We start from the raw sequence: 14,005 nt of genomic DNA on the forward strand, positions 1-14,005 counted from the left end.
AAAACCCCCAACCCTCACAAATGGGGGTGGTTAAGGGTTAAATTAACTATCCTATATTTTAAGTGGACATATAAGTAACATGTGACCAAGTATTATCGTAATATCTCCAGCCATTTGGAAGTTACGCAGTAATATATATTTCCCTTTGACTTGTATGGGACTTTAAACATAAGCCCCGCCCCTGGCAAATGGGGGTGAGTAAGGGTTAAATCACCTATCCTATGTTTCTTGTTGACATATAAGTAACATGTGTGCCAAGTTTCATGTTAATATCTTTAGGCGTTTGGAAGTGATGCTGGAACATACACACATACATTCACACATACACACAATGGGGGACATGTATCATTATTTGTGTATGGTAGAAGCATTTTACCCCTTTTCCCGAATTCTAAATTATGTGCAGAAGCGCTAAATTTATCAATCAAGTGCAATGAGCTTCATAAATTGCGGGTAAATATAATCATCTCCTAAATCCACTCTTTGGAAAATAGAATCAATGATTTAGAGCATCTTGCTATGTTAAGTCCAAGATGGCTTATACTTGCGCAAAAAAAAAACAGCTCTTGCGGCAAAATTTTTGGTGTAAAAAAAAAGTACGCAGTTAATAAATCCATGTGTACTATATATGCAGCTCCAAGGTACCCTGATTCAGCCACATCTGGAGGACATGCTCTACCAAAACGTGCGCAAAAAAATTGCGCAAAAAAAGGGTTTGCGCAAAAAAATACACACAAAACAGGGGTGAAATCTTTGATACATGTCCCCCATTGAGTTTTATATATATATATATATATATATATATATGTATATATGTGTGTGTATACATACACAAATATACATAATAGCTATGAAAGATATATGAGATAGATATAAAGTCAGAGAATAGTAGCACAACAATGGACCGTGGTAACTGAAGCGTTATGGTTTCTCTTCTTTTACACTTCCATGCTGCTTATTTCTTCCTCTCAGACTCATTCTTCTCTTTCCTCCCACCCTTGAAAAGCTTTAATTTAATGAACTCCTTGGCCCTTGGTCTCAAATTTATACAATTTTACTAGGAGGTTAAAATAAATAAATATATATATGTATATATATATTATCCTGTACAGGGGTGTGGAAATTTACTAAAAAACTACTTGTCCACGGGAATAAAACAGAGCAAAATCTACTTGTCCCTCATGACGACCCACTTGTCCTGGCCAATTTTCGCTTTTACACTCTTGTTTTTTCCTCCTTGCCCTATAATAGCCTCACAGGGGAGCCCACTCCATACTCCCCTGTTAGCGCCGCAGTGCTTGTCGGGGGCTTTCAGGTCCAGCCCTGCTTGTCTGAAGCAGGGCTAAGAACCTGAAAAATTCACCTGCCCGGCACCCGGAACTGCATGTCCCGGGTGTCGGGCGATACAAATTCCACATCCCTGCTGTGCACCACATAAAATAAGTATCTTTGGAGAAATATCTATTGTTCTTTGCGGTGTATCTATTGTTTTACAGTTATCACGTCTACTCTGGTTCTGCGGATTCTATAGTGACTCCCATGTGGGCAGGAAAATAAAATCTCAATCTAAACGTACAGATATATTTTCTCCTGAGCCGCTTCATTCCACCTCATCAATTATTTGTGTTTTGCGCTGGGCTGGTGGGTTCATGAGCAGCGGCCATCATTTACTCTGACACGTCTACAAAAGGAAGGAGTGACACAGAATGATGAGTCCCATCGGACCCCTAATAGAACCTAATATGCTTAATCAGGAGCCATGCCAAGGACAAGGCTCTATTCAATTACTTCTTATAGAAACCTTCCCTGCGTCTTCTGGGACTCCAGGGAATCCTTCTGCCAGCGTGGTCCTTCAGGAGGACAATATGAAATGTTCCATTACCACAATCTATTCTAATATGACATCTATTATCAGGTCTATCATGGTCAATCTCAAGGTGCCAGGCGATATCACTTTATTTTAGTAATGGCTCCTAGAGGGGTTTTCCCACTTAAGACATTTTATGGTATATCCTGAGGCATAGCTAGATATATGTTAAATGGATAGATATATGAGATAGATATGAGATAGATAGATAGTTAGATTTTCTAGATAGAGCTATAGATAGGTAGAGATATAGATAGAGATAGATAAATAGATAGATAGATAGATATTAGATAGATAGATATGAGATAGATACATAGATAGATAGATGATAGATTGATGATAGATAGGAAGTAGATAGATATTAGATAGATAGATATGAGATAGAGAGATAGATATGAGATAGATAGATAAATAGATAGATAGAGACATAGATAGAGAGATAGAGAAATGGATAGATATTAGATAGATAGATATGAGATAGATACATAGATAGATGATAGATATGAGAGATAGATAGATATTAGATAGATAGATATGAGATAGAGAGATAGATGATAGATAAATAGATAGATATGAGATATATAGATAGATAGATATGAGATAGAGAGATAGATATTAGATAGATAGATATGAGATATATAGATAGATAGATATTAGATAGATAGATATGAGATATATAGATAGATAGATAGATATGAGATAGATAGATAAAAGATGATAGATAGATATGAGATAGATAGATAGAAAATAGATAGATAGATATGAGATAGATAGATAGATAGATAGATATGAGATAGATAGATAGAAGATGATAGATAGATATGAGATAGATAGATAGAAAATAGATAGATATGAGATAGATATGAAATAGATAGATAGATAGATAGATATGAGATAGATAGATAGATAGATAGATGATAGATATGAGATAGATAGATATGAGATAGACAGATAGATCGATATGAGTTACCGTAGATAGATAGATTGATTACCGGAGATCCCCTGCATGGAACGGGACAAGGTAAGTAACGTTGTCATCAGTGTCACCTGTTCTACCTGTCGGTTAGTGCAGGTGACACTGGTGACAGTTTTCTTTTAATGTATAGTGCCTCAGCACTCCTAATTTATGTCAATAACTGGTTGCCCCAAGAGTTGGGGCCCATATGCAATTTCACCTTATTTATTAGAGTTTACCCTAATCCCTTTTGTTTTTTAACTCCTTGGGGACGGAGCTCCCTATGGGACCTATAACATTGCAAAAAAAAAAGTGAAAAAAAAAAAAGTGAATAAAGATCATTTAACCCCTTCCCTAATAAAAGTTTGAATCACCCCCCTTTTCCCAATTCAAAAGAAAAACTGTGTAAATAAAAATATATGGTATCGCCACGTGTGGAAATGTCCGAATTATAAAAATATAATGTTAATTAAACCGCACAGTCAATGGTGTACGCGCCAAAAAAGTCCAAAATAGCGTATTTTTTGTCACTTTTTTATATCATGAAAAAATGAAAAAAAAGTTATCAAAAAGTCCGATCAATACATAAATGGTATCGCTAAGAACTACAGATCCCGGCGCAAAAAATTAGCCCTCATATCACCCAATACACAGAAAAAAAAAAAAAGTTATAGGGGTCAGAAGATGACAATATTAAACGTATAAATTTTCCTGCATGTAGTTATGATTTTTTCCAGTAGTAAGACAAAATCAAACCTATATAAGTAGGGTATCATTTTAATCGTATGGACCTACAGAATAACGATAAGTTGTCATTTTTACCGAAAAATTTACTGCGTACAAACGGAAGCCCCCAAAATTTACAAAATGGCATTTTTTCTTCAATTTTGTCGCACAATGATTTTTTTTGCCCGTTTTGCCGTAGATTTTTGGGTAAAATGACTGATGTCATTACAAATTACAAATTAGTGGCGCAAAAAATAAGCCATAATATGGAATTTTAGCAGCAACATTGAAAGCGTTATGATCTTTAAAAGGTAAGGAGGTTAAAAAACAAAAGTGCAAACACTGGAAAACACTCCGCCCCCAAGGGGTTAGCTTTATTTTTAAGGGACGCCTAGGAATTGAAAACTAGAAAATACCATAACCGCGACATAAAACTTGTAACACTATATTAATTTCCCTGATCACACACTGTAAATTCCTGCAGTCACAGAATTGCACTAATCTCAAAGGTTAAGAGCGGTCTGCTGGAAAAAAAACACCTCAGGTACTTACCGTATTTTTCGTCCTACAGGACGCACCGGCGTATAAGACGCACCCAATTTATAGGTGCAAAATCTAAAAAATTAAGATTTTGAACCAAATAGTGGTCTTCAACCTGCGGACCTCCAGATGTTGCAAAACTACAACTCCCAGCATGTGTACGGGCATTTTGGGAGTTGTAGTTTTGCAACATCTGGAGGTCCGCAGATTGAAGACCACTGCATAGGAGGTAATACTCACGTGTCCCCGCCGCTCCGGACCCCTCACCGCTGCCCTGGATGTCGCTCCATCACTGTCGCCGTGTCCCCGTCGCTCCGGAACATTTCTGCTGCCGGCCGGGTATCCTTGCTCTCCGTCGCCGCCATCATGTCGTTACCCACGCCAACGCACGTACGCGACGACGTGATGACGAGGAAGGAGAGCGCCGGCCATACAGGGGATCCCTGAACGGAGAAGAAACCGAGGAGGCAGGTAAGGTCCCTCCCGGTGTCCTGAAAGCACTAACCCGGCTATTCAGTCGGGCTATTCAGGACCGCTGCGGTGAAATCGCGGCGGTCCCGAACAGCCCGACTGAACAGCCGGGTTAGTGTCACTTTCCCTTCAGACGCGGCGGTCAGCTTTGATCGCCGCATCTGAAGGGTTAATACAGGGCATCACCACGATCGGTGATGTCCTGTATTAGCCGCGGGTCCCGGCCGTTGATGGCCGCAGGGACCGCCGCGATAGGGGTGTTTTCGCCGTATAAGACGCACCGACTTTTTCCGCCCAGTTTTGGGGAAGAAAAAGTGCGTCTTATACGGCAAAAAATACGGTAGTCTCATCAGACCTCAGGACATGATTCCAGTAATCCATGTCCTTTGTCTGCTTGTCTTCAGCAAACAATGCTGGCAGCACTCAAATATCCATTTGCCAAAGACAACATCTGGATATGAGGCTGAGCACGTGCACTCAATTTCTTTGGCCAGCCATGGCTAGGCCTGTTCTGAATGGACCGTCCTGTGAAACCGCTGTATGGTCTTGCCCAATGTGCTGCAGCTCAGTTTCAGGGTCTTGGTAATATTCTTATAGCTTAGGCCATCTTTATGTAGAGCAACAATTCTTTTTTTCAGCTCATTTTTTGCCATGAGGTTCCATGTTGAATTCGAGACCAGCATTAGAGAGTGTGATAGTTATAACACCCAATTAAAGACACCTGCTCCCCCTTCACACCTTGTACCACTAACGAGTCACATGACATTGAGGAGGAAAAATGGCTAATTGGGCCCAATTTGGACATTTCCACTTAGGATGTGTTGAGTTATTTTGAGTGAACACAACATTAAACACTGTTATACAGGCTGTGCACTCACTACTTTACATTGCATCATTGTCATTTCTCCAGTGTCGTAACATGAAAAGATATAATAAATATTTACAAAAATGTCAGTGGTGTAGTCACTTATGTGAGATACTAAAGATAGGAAGGAGAGGATAGGTTGTTGGATTCATTATGTTGCTGACAAATTTATTATAAAAATAAAACAATTTCCCGACCTGGCAAAAGACCAAACTCAGGAGGTGCATGCGGGGCATGGCGAGGCAAAGCTCTTGCAGGCTTCAGTGTAGTTTCGCCTGCTCGGAACGCCCACTTTCTCCTGCCAGGAGCTCACACAATGTGAGCAAGGGGAAAGGTATGATACAGAGCTTTTGAGAGCTCTGAAAGGAAAAGCTTCTAACATGGCTTTTTCTTGTAAGTGGACGTTATAAATGGTCACATTACGGCTGTCAATAGCGGTCACTGATTTATGCTGCGAACTGAATTCATTAGTGTCTGGAACCTGTGATTAATCTACTATGTTCTTGTGTATATGGTATATATCTCTCACATGTACACCGAGGTGTGTTCATACTGATTATATAACTGAGGGACCTGACTCCGCAAGTTCAGAATGAAGATTGGGGGGGGGGACATAAGATGCTTTAGACTTCTTTAACTGTATAAACTATACTAGCTAAGATCTGGAAAAGTTCCTGCTATAAATTAAGTGTGTATTATAGTAAATGTGTCAGGTTCAGGCAGACCCACCCTATCGAGCTAGGCACCGCCAACTTTAAAAAAAAAAGTGGGGTGTGTAACACAACAGAGTCAAAAGTCACAAATTGTGGTGCAAAATGGGCTGTAGAGCTTCTCATACACACAGTTAAAAGGGTACTCAGCCCCTAGAATATCTTATCCCCTATTCAAAGCATAGGGGATAAATAAGATGTCTGATCATGGGGGTCCCACTGCTGGGGACCCCCGCGATCTCCCTGCTGCACCCGGCATTTGTTTAGAGCATCGGGTGCAGCGCTGGGGGCTCGTGACGTTACGGTCATGCCCTGCTTGTGACATTACGCCCATGCCCCATCAATGCAAGTGTATGGGAGGGGGAGTGATGGCCGTCACGCTCCGCCCAGAGACTTGCATTGAGGGGGCGTGGCAGTGACATCACGAGCCTCCGCCTCACATCGCCAGTCATCCGAAGTTCACTTCGTGCACCGGATGTCTGGGTGCCACAGCCGAGATTGCGGGCGTCCCCAGACATCTTATCCTCTATACTTTGGATAGGGGATAAGATGTCTAGGGGCAGAGTACCTCTTTAAGCTTTGTTTACATAAAATCAGAACATCCCTATAATGGGGCCACCAACCCTGAAGCCCTACCGTCATGCTGGTGACTTGAAGGATGAATTCCAATAACCGCAGTGTGATGACGGTTGTTAAAAGTCATGACAAAGGATGGCTCAGTGGTTAAGCTGTTGGTTAGCCATCTTTGTTTTAGATGCTCCTGGTTTGAATCCATGTCATGTGACATTGGTGCCTTTTTATAAGGCTGGTTATATTAAAGGGGTATTCCGGCCTTAGACATCTTATCCCCTATCCAAAGGATAGGAAATAATATGTCCGATCGCGGGGCCCCCGTGATCAGACATCTTATCCCCTATCCTTTGGATAGAAGATAAGATGTCTAAGGCTGGAATACCCCTTTATGTGGTTTAGTCAGCCGAGGTCGAGGATATCAGCACTTTCTATTTAGCCTATGCTCCTAGGGGTGGAGTGTGCTAAAGGAATTGATCTGAAGATTAAAGAACAGCAGTAAGAGTGTAGGTGGTGCTGGGGAGAAGACCCTTAACCCCTTAAGGACCCGGGCTTTTTCCGTTTTTTCATTTTCAATTTTTCCTCCTTAACTTTAAAAAATCATAACTCTTAAAAATTTTCACCTAAAATTATATATAATGGCTTAATTTTTGCGTCACTAATTCTACTTTGTAATGACATTAGTAATTTTACCCAAAAATCTACGGTGAAACGGGAAAAAAATCAATGTGCGACAAAATTGATGAAAAAACACTATTTTGTAAGTTTTGGGGGCTTCTATTTTTACGCAGTACATTTTCTGTCAAAAATGATACCTTATCTTTATTCTGTAGGTCCATACGGTTAAAATGATACCCTACTTGTATAGGTTTGAATTTGTATCACTTCCGAAAAAAATCATGAATACATGCAGGAAAATTTATACGTTTAAAATGGTCATCTTTTGACCCCTATAACTTTTTTATTTTTCTGTGTTCAGGGCGCTTTGAGGACTCATTTTTTGCGCCGTCATCTGAAGTTTTTAGCGGTACCATTTTTGTTCTGATCAGACTTTTTGATCACTTTTTATTCACTTTTTTGTGGTATAAAAAGTGATCAAAAATGCGCTATTTTGGACTTTGGAATTTTTTTGCGCGTACGCCATTGAACGAGCGGTTTAAAAAGCGGTATATTTTTATAAATCGGACATTTCCGCATGCGGCGATACCACATATGTTTATTTTTATTATTATTTATATAATGTTTTTTTTATTTTTGGAAATGCCGGGTGATTCAAACTTTTATTAGGGGAAGGGATAATTGAAAGGGTTAATGATTTTTTTACACTTTTCTTATGCAACATTATAGCTCCCATAAGGGGCTATAACATTGCATTTACTGATCTTTTACACTGATTGATCCATCTCCATAGGAATGGATCAATCAGTGTTTTCGGCGATTGAATGCTCAAGCCTGGATCTCAGACTTGAAGCATTCATTCGGCGATCAGACAGCACAGGAGAAGGTAAGAAGACCTCCTCCTGTGCTACAGCTGTTCGGGATGCCGCGATTATACCGCGGCGATCCCGAACAGCTCCCTGAGCTAGCCGGGCACTTTTACTTTTGTTTTTAGCCGCGCGGCTCAGCTTTGAGCGCGCGGCTAAAGGGTTAATAGCGCGCGGCACAGCGATCAGTGCCGCGCGCTATTAGAGGCGGATCCCAGCTTCACTATGACGCCGGGCCCGCCGCGATATGATGCGGGGTCACCGTTTGACCCCGCGTTATATCGCAGGACAGGGACTCATGACGTATGCATACGTCATGGGTCCTTAAGAGGTTAAAGGGGTATTCCAGGCAAAAACTTTTTTTATATATATCAACTGGCTCCGGAAAGTTAAACAGATTTGTAAATTACTTCTATTAAAAAATCTTAATCCTTCCAATAGTTATTAGCTTCTGAAGTTTTCTGTCTAACTGCTCAATTATGATGTCACGTCCCGGGAGCTGTGCATGATGGGAAAATATCCCCATAGGAACTGCACAGCTCCTGGGACGTGAGTCATCAGAGAGCAGTTAGACAGAAAAAAACAACTCAACTTCAGAAGCTAATAACTATTGGAAGGATTAAGATTTTTGAATAGAAGTAATTTACAAATCTGTTTAACTTTCCGAAGCCAGTTGATATATATATATATATATATATATATATATATATATAAAAAGTTTTTGCCTGGAATACCCCTTTAAGCTGGCCATACACTTTCCATAACTGTCGGCCAATAGTTATATGTCCCAACCTTCCCATAAATATGAACATTCGGCACAGCTAAACGTTCATGTGTTGTCTGAGAAGAGGGGTAAGCCGCAGCCAGACAGCTCTAGTGCTAGATTTTTCTACCCAGACATAAAGTGTTGAGTGGCAAAGATACAGCACACCCTACCCGGATCTCCACTGGCATCATCTGTCTTTAAAAGCTTGTGTGTGTAATATGGAGTCCTTGGTAATTAAGGCCTTTTCCTGCCTCTTAATATATTGTATCAGTCTGGTTTACAGCATTGTTAAGGTAACATTCTAGCCATTGGGTTGGCCTGTGGGTTGACCTAATTTCAATGGCCTTTATGTAGCCCTTGGTTCTTGATTAGTACATTATATTGCATTATAAAAAAAATATTGAGAAACAATGCAGACATTCAATCGGAGCCCTAGATCAGGGTGTGGCACAGAACCTGATTTATCATTCAAATCCAACTTTATCTCTGTATAGAACTATCACAGCGTGTAACATCAGGGCCAACACCCTGCTCAATGTCAGACATGGCTGTGACCAAGAGGCCTCATCATTGGGTTCTAAACCTGAATGTGTTACATGGAGTCCATGGTTCTTACTCAACACAACAGATACAAGTGGTAGCCTTAATAAATGCAGGAAGGTGTTGAACAGTGGACCTGAGGAAGGTGCATGCGCGTACAAAAATGTGTTGCCCTATTCATTAAAGTAATTCTATCTTTTACATCTGTCCAGTAACACAGTTGCGCTTATTAGACCATTTTGCTCTCCAATGCCATATTATCCTCTGCTATTGTTCAGTCGAATCAAGTCCTTGAGTAGCAGACTGTCATAACATATACACTAACACAACCCTATAAGGTTAGTAGTCATTTCAGGTAACACTGCTGGAGATAAAGTGGCACTATTGTAGCTTTGCCGACAAAGACTACAGGGCAACAGCTCTTCTATTTGTCACTGTGGGAGACTGGGGTCCTAGGCATGCGAGTCCGGCGGTGTTGGGAACCAGAGAACTCAAAGTCACAATATAGTACACTCAAAGAGAAAAGCGGTTACCCACACTCACCACTAGGCTTCAGCAAGATGACTCAGCTACATCGGCTTCCACGGACGTCTCCGGTGTCAGACACACTGCAGGGTGCTCAGAGGCGATTGCCGGCTGGTTTCCCGCTGATTGCGCTTCTTCCGGCCTTGTATCAATCATCGAGCTGTGCACATAGTAAATAAATAGAAGTACCGATCATGTGATTAGTTCCTCTACGGATCAGGAAGAGGGACAAAAAGCAAAAGAAAGCTAAGCAAAAACAGCTGGTGGAGACCAAGACCTCAGTAGTGCAAGTAAGTGGGATTCCACTGGAACAAACATAGACCTATAGAACTTACTGGGGGACACAGACTAAATTCACTATATTTAGAGGAGTGATGACATTTCTATTCTGTCATTGAGACCTATGGGGCCAAGCGCATCTGTGCACATGATCCAATAGGTCTGCATGGCTTTCTAATGGATCACTTGTGCCCAATCATATCATCTATCACTGGTCAATGTATTTAATATGGAGTTTCCAAAATGGGGCCCAGAGTACTATTAGGCCACCACACCACATTTACACCACAAAGATCAACAACACCTAGATACAATGTTTCTGCTATAAAACTAGAGGTATTTTTCAAACTACTGCCCCAAAATACAACTTGTGATGGTCCATGTTGGAAGAAAAGTCCCTTGAAGGAAGCAGAGCACCCTTAATGGTAGATTTTTGGAGAATGCAAATGACAAAAAAATGCATGCAGTAAAACAGTAAAATATTTACCTCCCCTGATAAGGCAATAAAAGTCTTAAGCCTAATACTTGTAATAAAGGGGGTATCATTGTAAGGATTGTGGTGAGGCCAGTTGGGGAGTATTGGGTAAGGTTGATTTCACACAGTGCAAAATTACAGCATGCATCTGGATAGGTCCCAGCAGTGGCGTCTCCAGCTATCAAATTTTTTTTTGGGGGGGGCACATTAGGGGCCAGGACAAAAGTAGGGGGGCAATTATAACACTCTATTTACAGTTGGCGCAAATTTTCTCGGAGCTGCGGGCAGTATGGGGGGAGTGACTCTGAAGCTCTCATTGACTTCAAAGGCAGCTTCAGCATGTGTCCACCCAGAAAAGATGTCACTTATTTTCTGTGCAGTTCCCTGTCAAACATTAACACAGGTAAGACAATTTTCCATGATAGACACATGTACCTCTAAATAAATCATAAATGTCACCGTCAGTGGCCCGCCGCACAGTGACAGCTCAGGACGCCGCCGGAGCCAGAAGTAGCGCGGACCCCGGGAACAGGTCATTATAAAACCGGGAATGGTGGAGGCAATGAGGCAGCGGCGGTGGTTGGAGGATAGGCAGGGGGAAGCAAGCGGTGGTGGTTGGACTCAGCAGGGGGAGAGAAGTGGGTGGCGGCGGTCTCTTGCCCCGCAAAAGCCACTGCAGTTCATTGATTTAAAGCACCCGCTTTAAATTATTGATCTGCAGTGGCTTCAGCGGGGCCAGAAACAGTTTATCAGGGTATACCCACACACACACACGCACCCTCATTTTACCAAGGATATTTGGGTGGGGGGGATTAAAATGCACGGAATATTGGTATAAGTTATCGGCTATCGGCCTGAAAGTTCACAGGTTATCAAGATCGTTCGATCTCTAATATAATATTATTACCGCCATACTGTTACTGACCAAATCCTGTATACTGAGACCTACATTACCAATAATACCAATATACGAGATGGAATATTATCACTACAGATGAGCAAAGTTACAGTACTTCGATTCTGCACGAACCTCGCGGCTCGGTGGTTGTTGACTTTAGCCTGCATAAATTTGTTCAGCTTTCAGGTGCTCCAGTGGGCTGGAAAAGGTGTATACAGTCCTAGGAGACTCTCCTAGAACTATATCCACCTTTTCCAGCCCACCGGAGCACCTGAAAGCTGAACTAATTTATGCAGGCCAAAGTCAGCAACCGCCAAGCCGCGAGGTTCGTGCAGAATCAAAGTACTGTAACTTTTGCTCATCTCTAATTATCACCATACATATCGCCATCATACTGTTACTGACAAATCCTGTATACTGAGACCAATATTACTAATAATACCATTGTACAAGGAGGAATATTATCACTATGCCTAATACCATCATACTGTTACTGAACAAATATAGGTCTATATACTGAGATCAATGTTATCAATAATACCAGTATACAAGAAGCAAATATTCCCCCTATAAAGAAAACATACAGTTGTAGATAACAACTGTACACATGCTCTGAAGACTATATAATTGATTACATAGAATTACATCAGGTGATGTCTTCTCTGATCGGAGTTATTCACTTTCTCTTTTCTTCTCCATCCGACCCAGACCATCATGACGATTTCTTCCAGCCACAGCTCTCTACAGATCCTGCCAGACAAACATTTTAGTTTCTGCACTTTTTCAACACCTATAGCAATCCAAACAGTAATAGCCCCTTGGTGTCTCACACAGTATAGTGGGAAAATAAGTTGGTTGGGGGAAGAGTAAGTAGTTCCCCCGCCTATTCAGTAGATAGATCACTTCAGTAGGTAGACAGGTCCTTTCACATGGTTCCCCCATTATGGAGGTGCCCTGAGTAGGTTGATGCCACCTGTAGGTAGGTCCCATTGTAGATAGTATCCCCCTTTATATAGTTGCAGCCCCTGTTTATAGTTGCAGCCCCCCTTATATAGTAGTATTAGAAGCCCCCTTTAGGTAGTAGCATCAGCAGCCCCTTTAGGCAGTAGTAACAGCTATTCCTCTATAGGTAGTAGTGCCAGCCTTCTTTAATTAGTAATAGCGGCACCTCATTTAGGTTGTAATTGCAGCAGCCCCCTTTAGATTAAAGTAGTGGCAGCTTCCTTTAGGTAGTAATAGCAGTAGCCCTCTTCTGCCGCTGGTCACACTTCTGCGATGCCCCTATTCCACCTAAAGCCCTCCACCACCCCAATTCCGGGCAAAAACATCTTATCCCCTATCGAAAGCATAGGGGATAAGATGTCTGATCGCGGGGGGCCCTCCGTTGGGACCCCCTGCGATCCCCTTGCAGCAGCCCGCATTCTATGTGTAGCTGTGTCTGAAGTTTCGGAAACCTCAGGGCTTCCGAGACGGGGACGTGACGTCACGCCACGCCCCCTTCATTCAGGTCTATGGGAGGGGGCGTTGTGGCCGTTACGCCCCCTCCCATAGAAATGAATGGAGGGGGCGTGGCATCACGTCCCCGTCTTGGAAGGTGTAGGCAGCAGAGTTACCCCCCATATAGATGTAGGCAGCAGATTCAAACCCCCCATAAAGGTGTAGGCAGCAGAGACCCCCCCCCCCATATAGGTGTAGGCAGTAGAGTACCCCCCCATAGGTGTAGGCAGCAGCATTCACGCCCTTATAGGTGTAGGCAGCAGAGTCCCCACCCCCCATATAGGTGTAGGCAGCAAAGTTCCCCCCAATATAGGTGTAGACAGCTGAGGTCGACCCCATTATAGGTGTAGGCAGCAGAGTTCCTCCCAATATAGGCATAGCCATGCAGCAGAGTTCTCTCCCATATAGGTGTAGGCAGCAGAGTCTCCCCACCCCCCATATAGGTGTAGGCAGCAGAGTTCCTCCCAATATAGGTGTAGGCAGCAGAGTTCACTCAACTTATAAATTATGTAACCACCACACTTCTACATAGTAGAGAATGCTGGGTTCACACCACGTTTATGTTGTCCGTCACATGTATCCGTCAGCATCATGCTCTCAGGAGCGGGTGCCAATTATTAAAGTACCCCTACTGGAGGCACTAGGTTTTCTGATGGTATATGTAATTTACCAGGACTCCACAGTTCAGTCTGCAGCGCTATCGAGCCCTGTTAAATTGGCACTATACTGGCAACTTAAAAGCCGGTATCTTTGTTCTAGTACCGGGCAGTGGCAGATTAGGCAGGTGGATTTGGCTGCCCTGTTTCCAGGACGTAGGCAGTGTGATTACATAAGTAC

At 42.3% G+C, this 14,005-nt stretch overlaps 1 long non-coding RNA gene across 1 annotated transcript in view; it reads right to left on the reverse strand.

Moving 5' to 3' along the window:
* Nucleotides 1-12,592, reverse strand: part of LOC130296252 (uncharacterized) — a 36,453-nt gene extending 23,861 nt beyond the window's left edge. The window contains exons 1-2 of the long non-coding RNA XR_008849167.1: nt 12,317-12,592; nt 10,038-10,179 (exon numbers count right to left, since the gene is read on the reverse strand). This is a non-coding gene — a long non-coding RNA (uncharacterized LOC130296252). The remainder of the gene's footprint in view (nt 1-10,037; nt 10,180-12,316) is intronic.
* Nucleotides 12,593-14,005: the final 1,413 nt, after the last annotated feature.

Source organism: Hyla sarda, chromosome 12, assembly GCF_029499605.1.
Source record: "Hyla sarda isolate aHylSar1 chromosome 12, aHylSar1.hap1, whole genome shotgun sequence".
Taxonomy (NCBI): domain Eukaryota; kingdom Metazoa; phylum Chordata; class Amphibia; order Anura; family Hylidae; genus Hyla; species Hyla sarda.